This window comes from Papio anubis, chromosome 5, assembly GCF_008728515.1.
Source record: "Papio anubis isolate 15944 chromosome 5, Panubis1.0, whole genome shotgun sequence".
NCBI classification, from domain to species: Eukaryota; Metazoa; Chordata; class Mammalia; order Primates; family Cercopithecidae; genus Papio; species Papio anubis.
The window spans coordinates 59,153,012-59,176,451 of NC_044980.1; positions in this window are offsets into that span (position 1 = coordinate 59,153,012).

Below are 23,440 nucleotides of genomic sequence, written 5' to 3' on the forward strand. Positions count from 1 at the left end.
AAAGTCTAAACCAGGAAGAAGATGAATACCTGAATAAACCAATAACAACTTCTGAAATTAGGGCAGTAATTAATAGCCTACCAACCAAAAAAAGTCCAGGACCAGATGGATTCACAGCCAAATTCTACCAGAGGTACAAAGAGGAGGTGGTATCATTCCTTCTGAAACTATTCCAAACAACAGAAAAAGAGGGACTCCTCCCTAACTCATTTTATGAGGCCAGCATCATCCTGATACCAAAACCTGGCAGACACACAACAAAAAAAGAAAATTTCCGGCCAATATCCTTGATGAACATCGATGCAAAAATCCTCGATAAAATACTGGCACACCAAATCCAGCAGCACATCAAAAAGCTTATCCACCATGATCAAGTTGGCTTCATCTCTGGGATGCAAGGCTGGTTCAACATATGCAAATCAATAAATGTAATCCATCACATAAACAGAACCAATGACAAAAACCACATGATCATCTCAATAGATGCAGAAAAAGCCTTTGACAAAATTCAACAGCCCTTCATGCTAAAAACTCTAAATAAACTAGGTATCAATAGAATGAATCTCAAAATAATAAGAGCTATTTATGTTAAACCCACAGCCAATATCATACTCAATGGGCAAAAACTGGAAGCATTCCCTTTGAAAACCAGCACAAGACAAGGATGCCCTCTCTCACCACTCGTATTCAACATAGTACTGGAAGTTCTGGCCAGGGCAATCAGGCAAGAGAAATAAATAAAGCTTATTCAAACAGAAAGACAGGACGTCAAATTGTCTCTGTTTGCAGATGACATGATTGTATATTTAGAAAACCCCATCATCTCAGCCCCAAATCTCCTTAAGCTGATAAGCAACTTTAGCAAAGTCTCAGGATACAAAATCAATGTGCAAAAATCACAAGCATTCCTATACAACAATAACAGACACACAGAGAGCCAAATCATGAGTGAACTCCCATTTGAAATTGCTACAAAGAGAATAACATACCTAGGAATACAACTTACAAGGGATGTGAAGGACCTCTTCAAGGAGAACTACAAACCACTGCTCAAGCAAACAAGAGAGGTCACAAACAAATGGAAAAACATCCCATGCTCATGGATAGGAATAATCAATATTGTGAAAATGGCCATACTGCCCAAGGTAATTTATAGATTCAATGCCATCCCCATCAAGCTACCACTGACTTTCTTCACAGAATTGGAAAAAAAACTACTTTAAACTTCATATGGAAACAATCAAGAGTCTGGATAACCAAGACAATTCTGGGCAAGAAGAATGAAGCTGGAGGCATCATGCTACCTGATTTCAATCTATACTACAAGGCTACAGTAACAAAAACAGCATGGTACTGGTACCAAAACAGATATACTGACCGATGGAACAAACGGAGGCCTCAGAAATAATACCACACATCTACAACCATCTGATCTTTGACAAACCTGACACACACAAGCAATGGAGAAAAGAGTCCCTATTTAATAAGTGGTGTTGGGACAACTGGCTAGCCATATGCAGAAAACTGAAACTGGACCTTCCTTACACCTTATACAAAAATCATCTCAAGATGGATCAAAGACTTAAATGTAAGACCTAGCACCATAAAAATCCTAGAATAAAGCCATGGAAATACCATCTAGGACACAGGCATGGGCAAAGACTTCATGTCTAAAACACGAAAACCAATGGCAACAAAAGTCAAAATTAACAAACAGGATCTAATTAAACTAAAGAACTTCTGCAGAGCAAAAGAAACTATCAGCAGAGTGAATAGGCTGATACACTCTACAGAATGGGAGAAAATGTTTGCAATCTACCCATCTGACAAAGGGTTAATATCCAGAATTTACAAATAACTTAAACAAATTTACAGGAAAAAAAGCAAACAACCCCATCAAAAAATGGGCACAGGATATGAACAGATACTTCTCAAAAGGAGACATTTATGCAACCAACAAACTTATGAAAAAATACTCATCATCACTGCTTATTAGAGACATGCAAATTAAAACCACAATGAGATACCATCTTATGCCAGTTAGAATGGTGATCATTAAAAAGTCAGGAAACAACAGATGCTGGTGAGGATGTGGAGAAATAGGAATGCTTTTACACTGTTGGTGGGAGTGTAAATTCAATCATTGTGGAAGACAGTGTAGCGACTCCTCAAGGATCTAGAACTAGAAATACCATTTGACCCAGTAATCCCATTACTGGGCATATACCCAAAGGATTATAAATCATTCTATGATAAAGACACATGCACATGTTATGTTTATTGTGGCACTATTCACAATAGCAAAGACTTGGAACCAACCCAAATGTCCATCAATGATAGACTGGATTAAGAAAATGTGGCACATATACACCATGGAATACTATGCAGCCATAAAAATGGATGAGTTCATGTCCTTTGCAGGGACATGGATGCAGCTGGAAACCATCATTCTCAGCAAACTATCACAAGATCAGAAAACCAAACACTGCATGTTCTCACTCATAAGTGGGAGTCAAACAATGAGAACACATGGACACAGGGAGGGGAAAATCACACACCGGGGACTGTTGGGGGGTGGAGGGCCAGGGGAGGGATAACATTAAGAGAAATACCTAATGTAGATGAGGGATTCATGGGTGCAGCAAACCATCATGGCATGTATACACCTATGTAACAAAACTACGCGTTCTACACATGTACCCCAGAACTTAAAGTATAATTAAAATAAAATTAAATTTAAAAAAATAAATTATAAAAAGAAAAAAGTTATCTAAAAACCAACATTTCTCATTTTTTAATTACTTTTTCTCTTCTTGATCATTTATTCACCTCCACCTCAAAATCAGATAAATTTATCATAATTCTTCCTCTCCAAATATGAAAGTACTAAAGGGATATCAAAATACTTCATATTTCAACAATTATTTACTTTTCAGAGTAAATAATTTAATGAGCCAGGTTATCATAAATTTTAGGAGCCCCTATCTACACTTTCAAGAACCAGAAAACTATTACAAAATATCTAATATTCACGATACCAAGCGGATCCAAACATGAAGCCATCCATTAATATTTAGACCCTAATCAAAACAGAGGGCTCCATTCCCACAGAGCTAACTGAGGCACCAGAAGTTATATGTGATAATGCATGAATAAATATAAATAGAACCTGGCTTATATTGTGCATCAGCTCTTACAAATGTCACACACTCACATGCCCACGTGCACATGCGCACACACACACACACACACGCGGATTTTCCAATGTGTAGGGAGCCCTGGAAAAAAGACAAACCTCAAGGCTTCAAATGTGTGTAAAAGTTTAAGTGGCATGATTACAAATCACTCAATATTTCAGGTAGTTAAGAAGGACAGAAGGCAAGAAAAAGTACATTTTCTCATTACAAGTTGATGTAAAATTCACCTTTTCCATTGTTAACCCAGTGCTTCTTAAATTTGAGTACTAATCCCTTTATTCGATAAATAAATAATTGCAGAGTTTGAGTGCTTAAAAATGTTTTCATAATGATAGCTAATGTAAGTTCAAACATTAAAGCAGATCTAAATTCCTGTTACTTATAAAGCCAAAATGAAGTATAAATTGAATATGAAAATTAAAATCCAATAAATCTAAAACTAGCAATAATTTATTCTGATTAAATATGCCTTCTACAGTGTTGGTTAGTCATTAATCATATGCCACTATGTTAATATATTGTCCAATAAATGAGAACGTGATTAATCGGTACTTTGCTAAATAATATAAGGAATATTCACGTACCTGTATGTTTTGAGTAAAATCTTTTACTATTGCTTTAATATATGAATCTTCTTCCAAATAACTCAAAATGTCCACTTTCTCAAATACATATTGGAAAGATGCACCAAAGAGTCTTCTTATATTTATTTTTGTTAAGTTTTTAAAGTCGGATCCACTTTTGACAATCCAAGTTTCATTCAGCTTACTGATTCCATAATCATGGTCATGGCCTCCTGGAATCAAACTAAGCCCTTCTGCTCTTTGGGCAAGCCTTGTATCATTTCCCCATTTCATATGAGTTATTGCAATAACCAGATCTGCTCCTTCTTCTTTAAGTTCTACTTCCCTTCCTTTTATTAGCGACTTCAACATAATTCTTATAGTTTACCTTTAACTTAATAACTGTAGCCAAGGTATCTAGCCAATCTTCTTCAATTAATCCCATTAATCCAACTTGTATATTGTTCCAATTAACTGGTTGGGTTTTTTTTAGTGCACCATGTCCAAGAGGTTCAGAAGTAAATCTGTCATAGACATTACTGAGAAACCATGTAAAATGCATTTGTTTCATGTACTCTTCCAAAATATCCACATCGAAATCAAACTCGCTGTTTCCTAAAAATAAACACAAAAGGTTTTAAAATTAATTCATAAGAATGTTATTCCATTTTCATATTTAAATATTGTTCTCAAAGTAGTAAAGTTTCCTATACTTGCAAGACTATATGTTAAGAGAATGCATTTTATCATACACTGCATTTGATTTTGCCAATATTTACTTACAAATGATAAAAGACTTTAGAAGCTTTTATTATACAAAATTTCTCTGTAATCCAGGTAGCACTACATTCTAAAAAAAAAAAAAAATCTGAAGTAGGATGGAAAAAATGCCTTACAATATGGGGGAAATGTAAAGACATGATGAATCTTAGGTAAATAACATGCTAACTTAAATATTATTTTTAGTAGGTGTAGGCACACTGGCCTACTTTATAAAAATACATATTGTTATTCCTAACTGAAATAATTTTTTTAATTCATTCATAGTCACTGCAAAGGACTAAAAAGAAATCCTGATGTTTTTCTCCTGCATTTTCTGAAATAGCTTTATTCCTTATAAGGGTAAATAAGTGCTGATTTTCACTTTCAAAATCAGTTTTGAAATCACTAATATGAATTATTACTAAAACTAATCCTGTGGTAGGGTCCTTTGTAAATTTTTTAAAGATGAATAATATTTATAATTTTCCATTGATTGAATTTTTTATCATTTAATATTTTAAAGCATCAGATTTACATGAAGTAGGATGCTTGAACAATAGAGTAAAAAATATAAATATGCATTTTAATTAAACAGCATGATATAGAAAACCAACTATTCCGAGAAAAATAAAAATAAAAAATTTTTATTTTGAAAATATGTTGACAAATGATATGAATGTATGTGCAGTTTCTTTTAAAAATCAGAGATCTTTATGAATTATATTTGCCTTTTTACACCCTTAGGGCATTCTGTAATCGTTAAGTTAGTTCCAATCTTTTATCACTGATACCTCTGGCATATCTTTTCCCCAGAGCACTTCTTGGGAAAACACTTCAGTGGGACCATTAGGGATTATGAAGTAGGAGTTGAAGAATTACAGACAATTACCTATAATAACACTTTTGATTTCCACAAATCTTATGAAGATATGAGTGTAAATAATCAGCAGGAGTGGAAATAATTGTAGCAAGACTATAAGGTTAATATACGAAAGTCAATCACTTGTCTATACACAGTAGTCCCCCTTTATCTGTGGGAAATACATTCTAAGAGTACTAGTGGATGCCTAAAACCACTGTACTAAAACCTATATATACTGTTTTTTTCCTACATATACACATCTATCAGAGACTTTAATTTACAAATAAGGTGTAGTGAAAAATTAACAACAATAACCAATAATAAAATAGAACAATTATAATATGCTGAAATAAAAGTTATACAAATGTGGTATCTCTGTCTCAAAATATGTCATTGTCTGTACTCACCCTTCTTCTTCCTGTGATGATACAAGATAATAAAATGCCTACAGGATGAGATGAAGTGAGGTGAATGATATAGGCATTATGATATAGCCTTAGGCTACTACTGACCTTCTGACAAGACATCAGAAGGAGGATCATCTGCTTCACATGATCCTAGACCATCAAGTCATGACAGTGTTGATGCATGGAAGTCAGAAGCAGACTATGTCCATGACTAAAGGGCAGTGAGTGTATATAGTGTGAATACGCTGGACAAAGGGATGATTCACATCCCAGAAGGGATGGAGTGGGATGGTGCAAAATTTCATTATGCTACTTAGAACAGTGCACAATTTAAAACTTATGAATTATTTATTTCTGAAATTTTCCATTTAATATTTACAGTCCATAGTTGGCAACAGGTAACTGTAGCCACAGAAAGTGAAACTGTAGGTAAGAGGAGACTACAGTGCTAGCAATGAAGAACTGGAATTTGAAATTAAAAACACAATGCCATGTACTAAAATAGGTATAAAACTAACAAAATGTGTATAAGATGTATGAGATCTATATGAAGAAAACTACAAAACTCTGATAAGAGGAAAAAATAACTGAATAACTGAGGAGATATTCCATGTCTATGGATAGGAAGACAATATTGTCAAGATGTTAATTCCAGGCATTTAATAACATCCAATTCCAATGACAATGCAGAAGCAAACTGGCTTCAGTCCTCCCCAACCCTCCCCTACCCCCAGAAAACCAAAAACCAATATATAGCACAAGATTATAACTAACAATATCACAGAACTCAAACATAAGGATAAGACAGGTCCCACAGTTACAGAAAAGTGAAAAAATTCTGAGCAGACAGTAAGAGAATCAGACTCCCACATCCACAATGCTCCTACTCCCAACCTGCTGACACCAAGTGTGCAAAAAATGTCCCCCACCCTAGTTCTATTTCTACACTGGAAAAATGATACTGAGTTAGACAACCAGCTTCCCCACCATCTTGGGTTGCCTAGCAAGAGACCTGTCTTTGCTTTAACTCGTGGGAAGCATCAGGAGTGCCTGAAAGGGGAAATATCCCTGAGAATAATCAAAGTAGGGAGACAGAACTACCATCCTCTAGCCCTAGAAATTCTGCTCTGTAACTCCATCAAAGGAGATGCCAGATCGGAGTGACTGTTCAGTAGCACCACATTATAGGAGGTTTGTTACACAAGTCCCTGGACACAAACTTCTAGTTAGCCTTCCCACACTATGTGATAGCACAATTAGAACCTCCCCAATTTGGGACAGGAAGTACTCTGATTATTTACTATACTGGAACCAAGACAAACCTGGGCATAAGATGCCATCTAGTGCTAAGAAGGAGGAAGTGACCAAGCAGAAAGTAAAAACAATCAACAGATAAATTACAAAAAAAGTCTCAAGGCAAACATAGTCAATAAAAAACAAACCAAGCCAAACAGAGAAAACTGGAATAACTAATCTTTCAATGAATACACAAATGTACATCCACAAGAAACAATGGCAAACAAAACCAATACCTCCCAAAACAGACAAAGCAAGAGACCAGTAATTGATCCAAAGAAGATAGTGATATGTGAACTCTGACCAACAATTCAAAAACAAAACAAAACAAAAAAACAATTTTAAGGAAACTTAGTGATCTCTAACATAATACAGAAAAGCAATTCAGAAATTTGTCAGAGACATTTAATGGAGATTAAAATAATGGGCTGGGTACAGTGGCTCACACCTATAATCCCAGCACTTTGGGAGGCTGAGGTGGGCAGATCACTTGAGGTCAGGACCAGCCTGGCCAACATGGTGAAACCCCATCTCTACTAAAAACACAAAAATTAGCCAGGCGTGGTGGCAGGCGCCTGTAATCCCAGTTACTCAGGAGGCTGAGGCAAGAGAATCGCTTGAACCTGGGAGGCAGAGGATGCAGTGTGCTGAGATTGCACCACTGCAGTCCAGCCTGGACGACAGAGCAAGACTCCATCTCGAAAAATAATAATAATAATGTAAAAAAATCAAACAGAAATCTTGGAACTGAGAAATCCATTTGTTTAACTGAAAAGCTCATTAGGGGCACTCAACAGCAGAATGAATCAAGCAGAGGAAAGAATCAGTGAACTTGAAAACAAGCCGTTGAGGGGCACAGAGCAAGATAGCCTAATAGAAGGCTCCACTGATCAGAAACACAAAATTTATCAAATATCTACACAGATACAAAAAAAAGCACCTTCATAAGAACCAAAAATCAAGTGAGCACTCACAGTACCTGGTTTTAACTTCATATGGCTGAAAGAGGCACTTAAGAGGGTAGGGAAAAAGTCTTGAATTGCTGATGCCACCCCTCCCCCATTTCCTGGCAGCAGCCATTTGTCATGAAGAGAGAATCTGTGCACTTAAGAGAGGGAGAGTGCAGCAATTGTGAGACACTGTGTTGAACTCAGTTCTGCCCTATCAGAGCAGAAAACAACACCAGACTGAACTCAGCTGATACCCACCCACAGAGGGAGTATTAAAACCAGCCCTAGCCAGAAGGGAATCACCCATCCCAATGGTCAGAATGTGAGTTCTGGCAAGCCTCACCACCACAGGCTAAAGTGCTCTAGGGCTCTAAATAAACTTAAAAGGTAGCCTAGGCAACAAACACTGTAACTTCTACATGAGACCTACTCTTGAACTGACTCAGAGCCAGTGGACGTGGAAGAGGGTGGCACACAACCTACTAAGATACCAGCTGGGGTGGTTAGGGGAGTGCTTGTGCCACCTCTCTCCCACCCCCAGGCTGTACAGCCCACAGCCCCCAAAAAAGACCCTTTTCTTCCACTTGAGGAGAGGAGAACGAAGACTAAGAAGACATTGTCTTGCATATTGGATATCAGCTCGCCACAGTAGGATAGGGCACCAATCAGAGTTGCGAGGCCCCCTTTCCAGACCCTAGCGCACAGACAACATTTCTAGACACACTATGAACCAGAAGGAAAGGAACAATCACCTGCTGACTAAAGAGCCCTTGGTCCCTGAATAACCAGCAGTAATATCCACATAATACACTGTGGACCTTGGGTGAGACTCCAAGACTTGCTGGCTTCAGGTGAGACTCAGCACATTTCCAGCTGTGGTGACTACAGGACAAAGTTCCTCCTGCCTGAGAAAAGCAGAGATAAATTAAAAGGAACTCTGTCTTGTACCTTAGCTCAGCCACAGGGCGGTAGAGCAACAGTTGGGCTCTAGCAGTCTGCAATTCCAGGCCTTGGCTATTAGATGGCTTTTCTGAACCTGTCTTGAGACACAGGGGAGCCCACTGCCCTGAAGAGTGAGTCCTAGGCATAGCAGCATTCACCATGAGCTTGACTGAAGAGCCCTTGGGCCTTAAGAGAACATTGACAGTAGCCTGGCAGTACTTCTCATGGGCCTATGGTGGTGGTGGCCACAGGGTGAGGTTCCTCTACCTGTGGAAAGGGGAGGGAAGAGTGGGAAGAATTGCAGTTCATGGTTTTAGCACCAGCTCAGCCACAGTACTAGAGAACACTGGATAGATTCCTAAGGTTTTTTACTCTAGTCCCTTGTTCCCAGATGGCACCTCTGGACTCACCCAGGGCCTAAGGGAACTCACTGCCCTGAAGGGAAGGACACAAGCATGGCTGGCTTTGCCAGCTTCTGATTGTAGAGTCCAAGGGCCCTGAGCAAATATAGCCAATAGCTAGGCAGTGGTTACAGTGGGCCTTGGGTGAGACCCAGTGCTGTGCTGGCTTCAGGTCCACCCAGCGCAGTCCCAGTGGTGGTGGTCACAGAGGTGCTTATGTCACCATACCCCCAGCTTCAGGCAGCTCAGAACAGAGTGAGAGACTCATTTGTCTGAGAGAAAGTAAGGGAAGTAAACAAGTATCTCTCCCTGGTAATCCAGAGAATTGTACTGGATCTTATCCAAGACAACCAAGGCAGTATCTCTACAAGTCTGCAAGAAGCAGTGTTACTGAGCTTGAGGTGTTCCCTAATGCAGATACAACTGAGATCACAACACCCAAGTCCATTCAAATACCTGGAAAGTTAGGATGGGTACAAACAAGCCCAGACTAAGACTACAGTAAATACTAACTCTTCAATACTCAGACACAGACAAATACCAAAATGCATTAAGATCATCCAGGAAAACATGACCTCACCAAACAAACTAAATAAGGCACCAGGAAACAATCCTGGAGAAACAAACACTTGTGACTTTGCAGACAGAGAATTTCAAATAGCTGTGTTGAGGAAACAAACAAACAAAAAAGTAAATAAAACAGAAGGAATTCAGAATCCTGTCAGATAAATTTAACAAAGAGACTGGTATAATTTAAAGGAATCAAGCAGAAATTTTGGAGTTGAAAGATGCATCTGACATACTGAAGAATGTGTCAGTCTTTTAATAGCAGAATTGATCAAGAAGAAAACAGAATTGGTGAGCTTGAAGACAGGCTATTTGAAAATGCACAGTCAGAGAAGATAAAACAGAAAATAATAAAAAAAAATGAAGTACACCTGCAGGATCCAAATAATAGCCTCAGAAAGGGGAATCTAAGAGTTATTGGCCTTAAAGAGAGGGGGGAGAAAGAGATAGGGATAGAAAGTTTATTCAAAGGGATAATAACAGGAAACTTTCCAAACCTAGAGAAAGATATCAATATTTAAGTACATGAAGGTTATAGGACACCAAACAGATTTAACCCAAAGACTACCTCAAGACATCCAATAATAAAATTCCCAATGGTCAATGTTAAAGAAATGATCTGAAAAGCAGCAAGAGAAAAGAAACAAATAACATACAATGGAATTCCAATATGTCTGGCAGCAGACTTTTCAGTAGAAAATGTATAGCCCAGGAGAAAGCAGCATGACATATTTAAAGTACTAAAGGAAAAAAACTTTTACCCTAGAATCGTATATCCAGTGAAAACATCCTTCAAACATGAAGGAGAAATAAAGACTTTCCCAGACAAACAAAAGCTGAAGGATTTCATCAACACCAGACCTGTCCTACAAGAAATACTAAACTGAGTATTTCAATAAGTAAGAAAGGGATGCTAATGAGAAGAAATCATCTGAAGGTACAAAACTCACTGGTCATGGTAAGTACGCAGAAAAACACAGAATATTACAACACGGTAACTGTGGTGTGTAAACTACTCTTAAGCAGAAAGACTAAAAAATGAACCAATTAAAAACAATAACTGTAACATATTTCTGTTCAGATCTGTATTATGTCTTTTCTTCTACTAATTTTGGATTTCGTTTGCTCTTTTCTAGTTCTTTAAGATGCGTTGTTGGGTTCCTTATTTGAAGTTTTTCTTCTTTTTTTCATGTGGGCATTTATAGCTATAAGCTTTCCTCTTACGTACTACTTTCACAGTATTGCATAGGTTTTGGTATGTTATATTTCCATTATCATTTGTTTCAAGAAAAAAATACAAAAGATTAATGAGACAAAACTATATTTTAAAAAAATAAAATTGACAAACCTTTAGTCAGACTTACTAAGAAAGAAAGAGAGAAGTCTCAAATAAAGCAGAGATGAAAAGGGAGACATTACAACTGATACCACAGTCATTTAAAGGATCATTAGTGACTACTATAAGCAATGATATGCCAAAGAAATTTTTCAATTTCCTTCTTAATTTCTTCATTGACCTACTAGTCATATAGAAGCATGTTGTTTAATTTCCATGTGTTTTTGTAGTTTCTAAAATTCCTCTTGTTATTGATTTCTAACTCCATTGTGGTCAGAGAAGATACTTCATATTATTTCAGTTTTTTGAACCTGGAAAATCTAGAAGAAATGAATAAATTCCTAGAAACATACAGCCTACCAAGGTTGAGACCCAGTGCTGTGCTGATTGAACTATGAAGAAATCCAAAACCTGAACAGATAAATAACAAGTAACAAGATCAAAGCCATAAAAGAAGTCTCCTACTTTAAAAAAGCCTGGGACCCAGTGCCTTCATTGCTAAAACAAACGTTTAAACAAGAACTAATATCAGTCCTACTCAAAGTATTCAAAAAAAAAAAAATAGGAGGAGGAAATGCTTAATACTTACAAACCCATTCTATGAGGCCATTATTACCCTCATACCAAACCATAAAAAGACACTTCAGAAAACAAAAACAAAAACAAAACAAAAGGAAACTACAGGCTAATATCTCTGATGAATATTGATGAAAAAATTCTCAACAAAATACTAGAAAACCAAATTCAACAACACATTGAAAAGCTCATTCATCATGAGCAAGCAGAATTTATCTCAGGGATTCAAGAATGATTCAACATGTGCAAATCCATCAATTTGATACATCATGTCAACAGAATGAAGGACAAAAATCATATGATTATTTCAACTGATGCTGAAAAAGCATTTGATAGAATTCAACCTCCCTTGAGGATAAAAATCCTCAAAAAACTAAGTATAGAATGAACATACCTCAGCATAATAAAAGCTATATATGTCAGACTCATAGCTAGTATCATAGTGAAAGAGGAGAAACTGAAAGCCTATTGAGGATGCCCACTTTCACCATTGTTATTCAACACAGTACTGGAAATCCTGGCTATGGCAATCAGACAAGAGAAACATATAAAGGGCATTGGCAAGACTGAATCAGAAAGAAATTGAATCCCTGAACAGACCAATAATAAGCTATGAAATTGAGGCAAAAATAAACAGCCTACCAAACAAAAAAAAAGCCCAGGACCAGATGGATTCACAGCTGAATTCTACCAGATGTACAAAGAGCTGTACCATTCCTACTGAAACTATTCCAAAAAATGAGGAGGAGGGACTCCTCCCTAACTCATGCTACAAGACCAGCATGATCCTGATACCAAAACCTGGCAGAGAAACAACAAAAAAGAAAATTTCAGGCCGATATTCCTGATGAGCAATGATGCATAAATCCTCAACAAAATACTGGCAAATCTAATCCAGCAGCACATCAAAAAGCTTTTCTACCATGATCAAGTAGGCTTTATCACTAGGATGCAAGACTGGTTCAATATATACAAGTCAATAAATGTGATTCATCACATAAACAGAACTAAAGACAAAACCACATGATTACCTCAATAGATTCAGAAAAGGCTTGTGATAAAATTCAACATCTCTTCATGTTAAAAAATTCCCAATAAACTACTTACTGGAAAAACATACCTCCAAATAATAAGAGCCATCTATGACAAACCCACAGCCAACATCATACTGAATGGGCAGAAGTTGGAAGTATTCCTCTAAAAAACTGGCATAGAACAAGGATGTCCTTTCTCACCACTCCTATTCAACATAGTATTGGAAGTCCTGGCCAAGGTAATTACACAAAAGAAAGAAATAAAAGTGTTCAAATAGAAAGAGAATAAGTCAAAATAGCCCTGTTTGCAGAAGACCTGATCCTATATCTAGAAAACCCCATTATCTCAGCCCAAAAGCTTAAGTTGATTAACAAACTCACCAAAGTCTGAGGATACAAAACAAATGTGCAAAAATCACTACCATGTCTATACACCAGTAACAGTCAAGCGAGAGCCAAATTAAAAATGAACTCACACTCACAATTGCCACAAAAAGGATAAAATACCTACAAATACAGCTAACCAGAGAGGTGAAAGATCTCTACAAGAAAAACTATAAACCACTGCTAAAGGAAATCAGAGATGATACAAACAAATGGAAAGGTTTCCATGTTCATGGATAGGAAGAATCAATATTGTTAAAATGGCCATACTGCCCAAAGCAATTTACAGATTCAACACTATTCCTATCAAACTATCATTTAGATACTTCACAGAACTGGAAAAAAATGATTTTAAAATTCATATGAAACCAAAAAAGAGCCCAAATACCCAAGGCAATACTAAGCAAAAAGAACAAAGCTGGAGGCGTCATGCTACCCAACTTCAAATTATACTATAGGGCTACAGTAACCAAAACAGCATGGTACTGATACAAAAAAAAAAAAAAAACCAGACACATAGGCCAATGGAACAGAATAGAGAACCCAGAAATAAGATTGCACACCTGCAACTAGCTGATCTTCCAGGAACCTGACAAAAACAAGTAATGAAGAAATGATTCCCTATTCAGCAAAAGGAGCTGGGAGAACTGGCTAGCCATATGCAGAAGATTGAACCTGGACCCCTTTCTTACACCACTGACAAATATTAATTCAAGATGAATTGAGGACTTAAATGTAAAACCCAAAACTATAAAAACTCTGGAAGACAACATAGACAATACCATTCAGGACATAGGCATGGGCAAAGATTTCATAATGATGATGCCAAAAGCAATTGCAACAAAAGCAAAAATTAACAAATGGGATTTAATTAAACTAAAGAACTCTGCACACCAAAATAAAGAGTTATGTTCTTTCACAGAAACAACTATGTTGTTACTATCAACATAGTAAACAAACAACCTACAGAATGGGAGAAAATTTTTACAAATTATGCATCTGACAAAGGTCTAATATCCAGAATCTATACAGTACTTCAACAAATTTACAAGAGGAAAACAACCCCATTTAAAAGTGGGTAAAGGACATGAACAGACACTTTTCAAGAGAAGACATACATGCAGCCAACAATTAGATGAAATTAAAAAGTCCAACATCACTAATCATTAGAGAAATGCAAATCAAAACCACAATGAGATATCATCTCACACCAGTCAGAATAGCTGTTATTGAAATGTCCAAAAATAGCAGATGCTGGTGAGGTTATAGAGAAAAAGGAACAGTTTTACACCATTGGTGGGAGTATGAATTGGTTCAACCATTGTGAAAGACAGTGTGGCAATTCTTCAGAGACCTAAAGACAGAAGTATCATTTGACCCAGCAATCCCATTATTGGGTATATACCCAAATGAATATAAATTGTTCTATTATAAACAAACATGCACATGTATATTCACTGTAGCACCATTCACAATAGCAAATACATGAAATCAACCTAAATGCCCATTGATAACAGACTGGATAAAGAAAATGTGGTACATATACACCATGGAATACTATGCAGCCATAAAAACGAATGAGATCGTGTCCTTTGCAGTAACATGGATGGATCTGGAGGCCTTATCCTTAGCAAACTAATGCAGCAACAGAAAACCAAGTCACATGTTCTCACATATAAGTGGGAGCTAAATGATGAGAACATATGGATGCATAAAGGGGAACAACACACACTGGGGCCTATTGGAGGGTAGAAGCTGGGAGGAGAGAGAGAATCATGAAAAATAACTAATGGGTACTAGGCTTAATACCATGGTGACAAAATAATCTATACAACGAACCCCTTTGACACAAATTTACCCATGTAACAAATCTGCACATGTACCCTGAACTTAAAATAAAAGTTAAAAAATAAAATTAAAAAAAATTAAAAGAAAGCAAGGGTATTCAAATGGAAAGAAAGAAGTCAAATTATTCTTCTTTGCAGTTGATATGATCTTATATTTAGGAAAACATAGGCTCCACCAAAAAACTATTAGAACTTATAAACAAATTCAATAAAGTTGGAGGATACAAACTTAACAGACAAGAATCGGTAGCATATCTATATGTGTAGAGCAAACAATCTGAAAAATAAATCAGGAAAGTAATTCCATTTATAATAGCTATAAGTAAAATATCTAGGAATTAACCAAAGAATTGAAAGATCTCTACAATGAAAATTATAAAATACAGATGCAGGAAATTGAAGAAGACAAAAAAAGTAAAGATATTACATGTTCATAGACTGGAAGAATCAATATTGTTAAAATGTCCATACTACCCAAAATAATCTACAGATTTAATTCAATCCCTGTCAAATTACCAATGACATTCTTGCCAGAAATAGAAAAATTATCCTAACATTTATATAGAACTACAACAGACTCCAAATAGCCAAAGGTGTCCTAAGCAAAAAGAACAAAACTGGAAGAATCACATTACCTGACTTTAAATTATACAACAGAGATATGGTAACCAAAACAAAATGGTATTATATAAAAATAGACACATAGATCAGTGGAACAGAATAGAAAACCCAGAGATAAATCCATGCATCTATAGTGAACTCATTTTTGACAAATGTGCCAAGAAAGTACATAGGGGAAAGGAAAGTCTCTTCAATAAATGGTGTTGGGAAAACTGAATATCCATATGCAATGGAACGAAACTACACCCCTCTTATCATATACAAAGATCAAGTCAAAGTGGATTAACAACTTAAACCTAGGACCTCAAAGTTTAAAACCACTAAAAGAAAACACTGTAGAATCTCTCCAGGACATTGTACTGAGCAAAGATTTCTTGAGTAATACCCCATAAGCACAGGCAACCAAAACACAAATAGACAAATGGGATCACATCAAGCTAAAAAGTTTCTCCACAGCAAAGGAAACAATCAACAAAATGAAGAGATGACCTACAGAATTCAAAAAAAATTGCAAACTATTCATCTGATAAAGAATTAATAACCAGAATATATAAGGAGGTAAACAACTTTATGGGAAAAATATATAATAATCTCATTGAAAAATGGGTAAAAGGTCTATATAAACATTTCTCAAAAGAGGACACAAATGGCAAAGAGGTATATAGAAAGGTGCTCAACATCACTGATCATCAGAGAAATGCAAATCAAAACTACAAGGAGATATTATCTCACCCCAGTTAAAATGGCTTTTATCCAAGCCAGGTAATAACAAATACTGGTGAGAATATGGAGAAATGGGAACTCTCGTACATAGTTGGTGGGAAGGTAAATTAGTAAAACTAGTATGCAGAGCAGTTTGGAGGTTCCTCAAAAAAAAAAAAAAAAAAAATAGAGCCACCATATGATCCCTGAATCTCACTCCTAGGTATATGCTGAAAAAAAAAGAAATCAGTATATTAAAGAGATTTCTGCTCTCCCATGTCTAGTGCAGCACTATTCACAATAGCCAAGATTTGGAAGCAACCTACGTGTCCATCGACAGATGAATGGAGAGAGAAAATTTGGTCCATATACACAATGGGATATTACTCAGCCATAAAAAAAGAAAAAAGAAATCCTGTTATTTGTAAAAACATAGAGGAACCAGGAGGTCATTATATTAAATGAAATAAGCCAGGCACAGAAAACATCACATCTTCTCACTTATTTGTGGGAGCTAAAAATTAAAACTATTGAACTCATAGAGACAGAGAGCAGAAGGACGACTAAAGGAGGCAAACATTAAAACTATTGAACTCATGAAGATGGGAGAGTAGAAGGATGGCTATCAGAGGCTTGGAAGGGTAATTGTGGGTAGGAGGGATAAGTGTGGATGGCTAAGGGGTACAGAAAATTGAAAGAATAAGACCTAGTATTTGCTAGGACAACAAGGTGACTATAGTCAATAACAATTTAATTGTAAACTTGTAAAACAACTAAAAGAATATAATTGGATTGTTTGTATCACAAAGGATAAATGCTTGATGTGATGGATACCCCATATGCCCTGATGTAATTACATTGCATGCCTGTAACAATATATCTCATGTAACCCATAAATATATACACCTAGTGTACATCCACCAAAATTAAAAATTTAAAAAACAGGTTATCTGAGAATACATGGTACAAGTAGAAAAAAGAATAAACAATAAAAAGAAAGAGAAAAGGCTAGGTGAACGTAGCTCATGCCTATAATTCCAGCACTTTGGGAGGCCGAGGCAGGTGGAACACTTGAGCTCAGGAGTTTAAGAACTGCCTGGGCAACAGGGTGTAACCCTGTCTCTACAAAAAATATAAAAATTAGCCAGATATGGTGGTATACGCCTGTAGTCCCAGCTACTCAGGATGCTGAGGCAAGAGAATTGCTTGAGCCCAGGAGGCAGAAGTGGTAGTGAGCCAAGATCATGCCACTGCATTCAAGCCTGGGAGACAGAATGAGATTCTATCTCAAAAAAAAAAAAAAAGAACAGAAAGCCTAAAATATTGTTTAGAAAAATTACCTCAAAATACCACATCTAAGAATTACTGGTGTTCAAGATGGAGTTGAGCAAGAGCAAGAGCAAGGGGTAGAAAGCTTATTCAAAGTAATAATAACAGAAACCTTTCCAAAACCTGGAGAAGATTTAAATATCCAGGTATAGGATGATCAGAGGACACCAAACAAATTTGACCCAAATAAGCCTATCTGAAGGCATAAAATTCAATTCTCAAAGGTCAGTGAAAAACAGAGGATCCTTAAAACAGTAAGAGAAAAGAAGCAAATAACATAAAGGAGCTCCAATTTGTCTGGCAACAGACTTCTTGATAGAAATCACGCAAGCCAGGAAAAAGTGGGACAACATTTTCAAAGTGCTGAAAGAAAGAAAACTGGCATCTAAGAATAGTCTATCCTGCAAAGCTATCATTCAAATATGAAGGAGAGATAGTCATTCCCAGATAAACAAAAACTTAGAGAATTCACCACCACCACCAAATCCATCTTGTAAGAAATGCTAAGTTCTTCACTAACATGCGAAAAAAAAATGTGAAGATACAAAATCCACTGGTAACAGTAAGTACTTGGAGACATATACAATACTCTAATACCATAGCTGTGGTTTACAATCCACTTATAACTCTAGTATAAAACCCAAAAGAAAAATTATCAAAAACAATAACAGCTACAGTTAAGAGATAGACTAAAAACATGTAAATTTAGACAACATAATGTCAAATGTTGGAGGGTGATGAAGTTTGTTTCTATTTCTTCATTGTGATCTAACATAAGTTGTCATCTCTTTAAAATAACTTCTTATATCTATAAGATATTTTTGTAAGCCTTATGGTAACCACAATGCAAAAATCTACAATAGCTTCATTAAAAATAAAAGGCAATTATTTAAAATGTATTACAAGAAAAAATCACTTAACCACAAAAGCAGCCAATAAGAAAGGAAGAGAGGAAAAAAGAAGTTACAAGACAACCAAAAACCAAGCAACTAAATGGCAGTAATAAGTCCTTATCTATAGTAACAATGAATGTAAATGGACTCAATTCTTCAATTAAAATGCATAGAGTGACTGAATGGAGGAAGGAACGAGACCCAACTATAGGCTGTCTACAAGAAACCCACTTCATCTATAAAGACACAGAGTGAAAGTGAAGGAGTAGATAAAGATATTCCATGCAACTGGAAACCAGAAAAAAAAAAAAAAGAAAAAACCTCAGGAATATCTATGTGTATATCAGACAAAAAGAGACTACAAATCAAAGACTATAAAAAGAGACAATGAAGGTCACTATATAATAATGAAGGCGACAATTCAGGGAGATGATATAACAGTCATAAGCATGTATGCACTAAATAATAGAGCTCCAAAGTATATAAAGCAAACATAAGTATATCTAAAGGGAGAGACAGACTGCAATATGATAACAGTAGATGATCTCAACAGCCCACTCGTAGTAATGAATAGAGAGTTCAGAACAAAAATCAACAAAGAAACATTGGTGTTAAGCTGTACATTAGACCAAACAGGCCTAATTGACATTTACAGAACATTTCACCCAAGTACTGCAGAGTACACATTCTTTTCATCAACACATGTAACATTCTCCAAAATGGACCACATCTTAGGCCACCAAACAAGTCTCAACAAATTCAAAAAGGTAGCAGTTACATCATATATCTTTTCTAACAACAATAGAAGAAAACCAGACGTTAATAAGAAGAAGAACGCAAGAAACTAGAAAATCAAGGAAAAAACAAATGCAAAACTAGTAAACACTGACATCAAAAAGCAGAAAGACTTTCAGATAAAACCAGCAATGCACCACAAGAAACTAGAAAATCAAGAAAAAACCAAATGCAAAATTAGTAGAAAGAAGGAAATAATAAAGATCAGAACAGAAATAAATGGCATTGAGATCTGAAAAATTACAGAAAATCAACAAGATGAAAAGTTATTTTTTGGAAAGATAAACAAAATGAAAAAACTCTTGACTACTGAAAAAAAAAAGGCGGGAAGGCGCCAAATAAGTGAAATCGTAAACAGAAAAACTGAGACATAATTGAGAAGACAGAAATATAAAGAATTATTAGAGGCTATTATGAACAACTATATTTCAGCAAATTGGAAAACCTAGAAGAAATTGATAAATTCTGGGACATTCACAACCTACCATGACTGAACCATGAAGAAATAACCTCAACAAACCAATAACATGTAACAAGATGAGGCTGTAATAATGTCTGCCTTCAAGAAAATCCCAGGACCCGATGGCTTCACTGTGAATGCTACTAAACATTTAAAGAAGAACTAACATCAATTCTACTCACACTGTTCAAAAAAAAAAAAAAAAAAAGAAATTTACAGGGAAGGAATACTTCCAAACTAATTCTACAAGGCCAGCATTACCTTGATACCAAAACCAGATAAGGACTCAGTGGAAAAAAAAAACTACCAGCCAATATCCCTGATGAACATATATGCAAAAATCTTCAACAAAATACCAGCAGATCAAATTGAACAAAACATTAAAAAGATTATTCACCATGATCAAGCAGGATTCATCCCAGAAATGCAAGGATGGATTGACATATGCAAATCAATAAACATGATACATCACATTAACAGAATAAACAAAAATCACATGATCATTTCAATAGGTGCTGAAAAATCATTTTATCAATGATAATAATTCAACATTCTTTATGATAAAATCTCTCAACCAAACTGGGTATGGAAGGAACATATCTCAAAACAATAAAGGCCACACACAACAAACCCATAGCTAACATTGTATTAAACGGAGGGAAATTGGAGGCTTTTCTTCTGAGATCTAGAACAAGACAACGATACCCACTTTTGTTCACCATTATGCTGGAAGTCCTGTACAGGACAATTAGGAAAGAGAAAGAATTAAAGGCATCCAAATCAGAAAGCAAAAAGTCAAATTAGCTTTGTTATAGACATGATCCTATACTTAGGAAAACCTAAAAACCACCAAAAAACTGTTAGGATAAACAAATTCGGCAAAGTTACAGGAAAAAAAATCAACCTACACAAATCAGTAACATTTATATACACCAATAGCAAAAATAAAATCAAAAAGAAATCAAGAAACAATGTAATACAATAGCTAAAAAGAATATTAAAAAATTAGAAAGAAATTTAACCAAAACATGACATTTCTATCTAAAGAAAATTTTAAAACATTGAATTTGAAAGTTGAAAAAGAACCAAAAAAAAAAAAAAAAAAAAAAATGGAAAGACATTGCATGATCATGAACTGGAAGAATTAATACTGTTAAAATGACCATACTACCCAAAACAATTTACAGGTTCAATTCAATCCCTATCAAAATACCAATGACATTCATCACACAAATAGAAAGAACCCTAAAATTTATAATGGAGCCACAAAAGACCCTAAAAGGCTAAATCAATCTGAGCAAAAAGAACAGATGAAGGCATCATACTTCCTGACTTCAAAATATGCTGCAAAGGTCTAGAAACCAAATCAGCATGGTCCTGGCATGAAAATAGATACATAAACCAATGGAACAGAATAGAGAACCCAGATATAAATCCATGCGTTTACTACCAAATAATTGTTTACAAAGATACCAAGAATACACAATGGGAAAAGGACAGTCTCTTCAATAAATGGTGCTGAGAAAACTGGATATCCAGATGCAGAAGACTAAAACCAGACCTCCATCTCTCACCATAAACAAAAATAATATCAAAATGGATTAAAGACTTAAATGTAAGACCTGAAACTATGAAACTACTAGAATAAAACTTTGAGAAAACACTCCAGAACATTGATCTGGGCAAAAATACTTGTGTAGGACTTCAAAAGCATAGACAACCAAAGCAAAAATGTACAAATGAAATTAAACTTAAAAGCTTCTTCCCAGCAAAGAAAATAATCAACAAAGTGACGAGACAGCCCACAGAAAGGAAGAAAATATTTGAAGGCTATCCATCTAACCAGGATTTAACAACCAGAATACATAAAGAGTTCAAACAACTCAATAGCAAACAATCCAGTCTAAAAATGGGCAAAAGATCTGAATAAACATTTCTCAGAGAAGATATGGAAATGGCCAAAAGATATATGAGAAAATGCTCAACATCACTAATCATCAGGGAAATGTGAATCAAAACCACAATGTGATATCATCTTACCCCAGTTAAAATGGCTTTTATCAAAAAGACAAGAAATAGATGCTGGTGAGGATATGGAGAAAAATGAACTCTTATACTATATTGGTGGGATCATAAATTAGTACAGCCACTATGGAGAACAGTATGGAGGTTCCCAAAAAAATTAAAAATAGAACTACCATATGATCCAGCAATTCCACTACTGTGTACATATCCAAAAGAAAAGAAATGAATGTATCAAGAAGATATCTGCCCTCCCATGATTATTGCAGCACTATCTACAATAGCCAAAATATGGAATCGACCTAAGTGCCCACCAAAGATTGAATAGGACTGGGCATGGTGGTTCACACCTGTAATCACAGCAGTTTGGAAGGCCAAGGCAGGTGGATTGCTTGAGGCCAGGAGTTTGAGGCCAGCCTAGCCAACATGTCAAAGCCCCATCTCTACGAAAGTTAGCCAGGCATGATGGTGCATGCCTGTAATTCCAGCTACTCGGGAGGCTGAGACATGAGAATCGCTTGAACTTGGGAGGAAAAGGTTGCAGTGAGCTGAGACCATGCACACACGCACACACACACACACACATACACACACGGGAATATTATTCTGCCATAAAAAATAATGAAATGATGTCATCTGCAGCAACATGGATGCAACTGGAGGTCACTATGTTAAGTGAAATAAGGCAAGCAAAGAAAGACAAATACTGCATATTCTCACTCACATGTGGCTGCTTAAAAATGTGGATCTCAGGAAGAAAGAGAGTAGAATAGTGGTTATCAGAGCACTGGAAAGGTAGCAGGGAAGAGGAGATAAAGAGAGGTTAATTAATGAGTACAAATGTATCAATGCAAGTTCATCAATTATAACAAACATACCACCCTGGTTGGGGATGTTGATAATGAGATGGCTATGCATGTGTAGGGACTGGAAGTACACAGGAAATCTCTACACGTTCCATTTGATTTTGCTGTAAACCTAAAACTGTTCTAAAAAAAAAGTCTGTATTGTGAAAAAAAGTTAACAGTAAAAATGTGTAAAAGTCTAGTAGACTGCTTTAAACACCACAATTTCATTGATTATAAATATGGGTAATCTCACTTAGAAGATAGTGAAGATAGTGACATGAAATATCCCCCATTATTACTTATGGCATAATTATTAAACCTGCATACTAACATTGCATAATTTATGACACACCTTGAGGTAATCTGATGACCTTAAAAACAGTGAATAACCTGTAAATACCTTCATTCACGCCAGGCACTATTCTTGGTATTAGACATATCACAGACAAAAAAATCTTTACTCTCATGGAATGAGGAGAAACGTACAATAAACAAAGTGATTAATTGAAATGTATCCTCTATTAGAAGCTAGTAAGTGCTATGAATAGAAGCTAAACAAGAAAGGCAACTATAGTGCCAAGGCAGAGGGTATTGTTTGAAATAAGGTCTTCTGAGGAAGCCACTCCAAGGTGATATTTAAGCCAGA